This window comes from Pyrus communis, chromosome 8 (assembly GCF_041283825.1).
Source record: "Pyrus communis isolate YQ-2024b chromosome 8, ASM4128382v1, whole genome shotgun sequence".
Taxonomy (NCBI): domain Eukaryota; kingdom Viridiplantae; phylum Streptophyta; class Magnoliopsida; order Rosales; family Rosaceae; genus Pyrus; species Pyrus communis.
This window is the reverse complement of record NC_142572.1, coordinates 5,167,779-5,173,172: the sequence shown is the minus strand read 5'-3', so window position 1 is coordinate 5,173,172 and position 5,394 is coordinate 5,167,779. Positions and strand designations below refer to the sequence as shown.

General features: G+C 39.5%; 2 pseudogenes; one reads left to right on the top strand and one right to left on the bottom strand.

The window, feature by feature from the left end:
• On the top strand, nt 1-1,260 carry LOC137718854 (protein EXORDIUM-like 2 pseudogene; annotated as a pseudogene).
• Nucleotides 1,261-4,018: 2,758 nt separating this feature from the next.
• On the bottom strand, nt 4,019-5,173 carry LOC148694640 (uncharacterized; annotated as a pseudogene).
• Nucleotides 5,174-5,394: the final 221 nt, after the last annotated feature.

Below are 5,394 nucleotides of genomic sequence, written 5' to 3'. Positions count from 1 at the left end.
CACCTGTCCCTGACTGTCCCCCATACCACACGTACGTCCCCTCCTTCCTCTGTATAAATACTCCCCCATCTCATTCAGGCATTCGCAGACACCTTACAGTCATCACTTACCAAGTCACTTAACAAATACAACTGCTCAAACCCTCCTCGTCAATGGCTTTTACTTCCCATTTGGCCATCTGGGTTACATTTTTATTTACCATTTCTTCCTTCCTCAGCCCCTGTACAGCCACCATGCGCAAGCTCTCAGCTTTAGTGCAGCAACAGCCGCTTGTGCTCAATTACCACAAAGGTCCACTCCTTAAGGGGAACCTCACCGTCAATATCGTATGGTACGGCAAGTTCTCCCCCAGCCAACGGTCCATACTAGTCGACTTTGTTCAGTCTCTGAGCTCCGGCCAGCGCACCCCACAGCCCTCCGTCTCGTCGTGGTGGGAGACTACTGGAGGATACAAAGGAGGCCCCTCTACCCTCATCGTAGGGAATCAAATCCTGGACGAAACTTACTCTCTCGGAAAAGCACTCACAGATCAAAAACTCGTAGCTCTGGCAGCCAAAGCATCAAAAGGCCAAAACGCAGCGATTAACGTCGTTTTGACCGGTGCCGACGTGACAGTTGACGGGTTCTGTAGCAGCCGCTGCGGCTCCCACGGATCGGGAATTGAGGGGAGAAAGACGGGCAAGCTGGCTTACGCTTGGGTGGGTAACCCGGCGAGCCAGTGTCCGGGTCAGTGCGCATGGCCATTTCACCAGCCAATTTACGGGCCGCAGACGCCTCCGTTAGTTCCTCCAAACGGCGATGTGGGGATCGACGGAATGGTTATCAGTTTGGCTACGGTTTTGGCGGGAGCCGTGACAAACCCGTTTGAAAACGGATATTTTCAGGGATCAAAAGACGCGCCTTTGGAGGCGGTGAGCGCGTGCACGGGTATATTTGGGAAGGGGGCTTACCCGGGTTATCCTGGAGACGTTATTCGGGACAAAACGACGGGAGTTAGCTACAATGCGTTTGGGGTACGTGGACGCAAATATTTGCTCCCGGCGATGTGGGACCCACAGACCGCCACGTGCAAAACACTCGTTTGAGACGTGTGCGTGTCACTAGAACACTTTCATGAAGTTGTGATAGTTACGCTACAAAGTATTTTGTTGAAAAACATAAATCATGTAAATTTGTATAATATGCACATTTCGGAGGTTGTTTGATATATATCAAATAATTTATTGTAATTCGGAAAAATTGGAGTAAAATTAAGAAATATCTCAAAAGTATATATGTTAGAATCCCTAGGCACTTGTAAGTACTTGTCTAAAAAACGTTAAGCATTGGTAAGTTCATTTCCATAAATTAGTAACAAGGGTTTTCTTTTAACCCATCACCATTCCAAAAGCATTTTCGAAATGAGTTGGGATGAACAGTCGAAAATAACCAAACAAAAATGAAGTTTTAATCCAAAATGTGAACCCATCTTATCTAGACCAACCACCTTTGTAGTAGGAGTGATTTTGGACCGGACAAGTCTCGGGCCTCAACGTCAATGCTCCAAAATTGGTTGGCCTTCAGGTCACTTATCAAGAAGCAAGTGAAGATGACTATCCAATTGGAATTGGGGTTAACATCATCCCTTGCAACCTAGAGAGATCAACACTTTTTCTTCACTTTAATTTGATTCCTAGAGAGATCGGCAGAGACCACCACAGTCGAACCACCAAGAGAGATCAACAGAGAACAATAGAGGTGGAGAGAAGTAGAGAGAAGAAGAAAAAAAATCTCACATTAGTGGAAGATGGTGAATTTCGTTTTGGATTAAAATTTGTAATTTATTGTACTTCTATTTTTGAGAAATCCAGCCAGTATGGGTGAAAATTGCAGTAGAGCGAAGGAGAGAGAGACGTCAATTCAGTGAGGAGAAAACATGGAAGCCGTCAGATTCAATTTTTTAAGTGGATTTTTTGTAATTTACTTGGCTTAGTTGGTTTCTTTCTTATTTTTAATGGAAGTATGAGTGACAAATATATATGAGGATAGATTATATATATAATATATATGAGAGTAGATTCGTGACAACATTTTTTTACATAAGTTTTTGTGAGGCTTCCTCTGTAATGTATTTTAACATCTGGATAGTCTAATTTTTCAGAATATCATTCATAAATTATTCTTGCAAAAAATATATATATATATATATATAAATCCAAAACCATTAACACATTGACTTGTAAGGAAGAAAATGAACGAATATCGTTCTACAAAAAAAAACCTAAACCCTTATTCCAACTGTTTATGGTTTCAGATGTGGATGATTTTCTTTTCAATACATAATTATTTGGATTATACAATAAATTGCACTCATAAGAACATCTTTAGATGAGATGTCAAATTTTAAACATAAAAATTTATATTTAAAGCTTATGTGGCACTTTGATTTTTTTTTTTTTTTTTTTTAATTTTGTTCTCTACCCAATATGTTAAATTTTTTGAAGGCCTATTTGACTAAATTATATAAAGGACATAAAGGGAGAGGGGCCGGCGGCAACAGAGAGAGAAGAGATATATGTAATTCTGAGGTGTGTTCTACTCCACTAGGATAATATCTAATCTAAGAGATATGGTAGAATCCCAAAAGGATATCATAAATATGTTAGTATTTACAAAATTACATTCCTAATCTAATAGAACTGCAACACTCCCTCTTGAGTGTGTAAATACTCAAACAAATGGCGTATCAGGTCTTTAGCGATGAAGTACATCAGTTGATGAAGTTGTCGGCATAATGAGCGAATGCAAGTCTCAAATCAACGGAAGAAAGCATAAAAGGTAAAACTCACAAAACCTCGCTATGGTAAAACCCCAAGGTAGGAGAAAACCCATAGGCTAAGGAGAAAAGTGAGAAGTGGTATTAAGTCAAAACTATACGTCTTCTGGATGCAAGTAGAAGAGCTCACAAAGGTATGATCAGCCTAGGATGGGTGCCTCGTTAAAACCTAGTTAGGTAGCGAAAATCCATTAGGAAAAATGCTCTCAATCATAGGAAAAAAGAGTACATTAAGATTAAGTGAGTATACTTCTGGATACTCCCCTTAAGTTTGACAAAACTTCCAAATGGGAACCACAAGCATTGCATATGAATATTTAGGCATACCAATTCATCGGACAAGCTTTTGGAAGGTTGACTTGGGCAGTGACGTCGTGTAGAGGTCGGCTAGGTTATCTGGGATCGGCTTGCATGACTTCAATCTCCTAATGCTTTGCTGATGTAAATGCAGATGCAATATGTCTTGGCGTTGACTCCATTGATGTATCATGTCTTGGTTAGGTGGATACATGTGGCATAGTCTTCATGGATCGTTGTTAGGACTTAACGATGGATGAAAACAACAAGTACTTCGAATATGCTCAACAAGAACTCCTAACCATGTCTCACTTGTGGCATAGTGAAGTGAGGTGAATGTTGGAATGTTTTGAAGATTTCGCAACTAAGGTCAAATCGTGGACCTCCAAGATATTGCGATATACCTTAAGGAAATATTTGTGAAAACAAGTTCATTTGAGCAACATCTATGCATGATATTAACAATTAAAAGGCGGAATCATGCTTGTATGCACTCAAAAACAAAACTTAACCCATGAAATTCAAAGCCTAGTAGTTATGGTGAACCAAGACTCAACTCAAAACAAAGTGAGTTGAGAAATCTTACACCTTTGTTGATTCATCTTTGCATAAGTAAAGGCTAATCACCTACGAGAGAGGGCCTTCATTCCTTTCTTCTTGGCTCCATGGATTTCTTAAAGGATGATGGGAGAATGGATTCTCTAAGTTCCCAAAATAGAGAACCTCTAAGTCTCCACACCAAGGAAAGCATTGATGAAGAGATGAGCGACCTTGGATGAAATAGATGCTAGTAATTTCTCCAAGGTGGCCGGCCTCCTAGAGAGAAAATGAGAGCTTGTGTTCTCACCTTTTTCTCCAAAAGAAACCCTAAGGATGAAATGGCTATAAAGTTGCCTTTATACCACCTCACAATGAAGTGGCAAACTTGCAATTCCTCAACATGAGATCAATACAATGTGTTGCACATGATGTCCAAAACACATTATGATGCTTCATTAACTTTTTTCTAGCTTTGACAGATGCAGAACCGTTGTTGGTCACGACTTGGACAACATTATGCTCTCCCACCTCCATGTTTACATCCCTCAATAATTTGTAAATATACTTGTAGTTCTTTATATGGTATGAAGCATCAACGGAATTCAAAAAATTGTCTTTCCCTTAGAGTATACCATGAAGTTTATGATAGACAATCTGGTCGGGCCAGTCCATCCGTCACACATGATTATGCAACCATTAGTTTCCCACTTTGACCTCAACTTGTTAGCATACTCGCCAATGTCTTTATACTCCATTTCCAAATATTTGTTTCTTACCTCATAGGGAGTGGGAGGTTGTACTCCAACACCGGCCTGTTGACATCCCAATACCATATTTTTGAAATGATGTGATGATGCCTTCTCAGCAGGAACATTTTCATAGATAAAGAACATGCTAATTAGACGCCCCATTCCCTCTTTCACATTACCTCCAGTGAAATAACTCCAAACATTCTTTCGACGTCTTTTGGATGACTTATATAAACTTGGGGCTATTAGTGGTGTTGGTTGTGATTCTCTAACACTTGCTCCCCGTCTCATTTGTGCACCACCACTTGTCCCGGAACCTTGTGCTCTATTAGGAATTTTATGAAGGTGTTCTCTTGCCCATGCTGACTGTTTGGAGGCACGTAATGCTTGTTTGAAATTGCGTCGTTCTTCAGGTCCCATGCCATCATCACATTCGTCCTCATCGTCATCATCATCACTGTTAACCACTTGGCCAATGACTTCTCCTCATAGCCCAGCTCGAATATTTTCCATTCCATGTGTTTTCTTTTCCTTCTGGTGTTTTTTATTTTTTAATAATGTGGTGATGAATGCCTTCACTTCTGGAGGGGACATTATTGCATCGTTGGACATTATTTTCTGGATCTAATCCACTAAGATGGTACTTAAGTCGTGTCACTCCACCACTCTTCATTATCCAACCACAATATTTGCAAATTGTGCCATGTTTGTTTTCGTCTATTGGGTCTCCATGTTCCCAAGCTGGATCACGTTTAGTAACTCCACTAGACATCTTAAATGTACCTATATTTATTTTTCATGGAAATTAGGCAATTATTTTTTGGCCAAAAAATATAGTAGTGATGGTTATATAAGAGAACCTAAATAATAAAGTTATTCTACAGAAGAATTAAATAGGAAGTAAAGAAAATGATTGTAAGAATTTAAATAATTATAAAAATAATATGGAATAATAAAACCTAATATTAATGAATAATAATCCAATTTGATAAT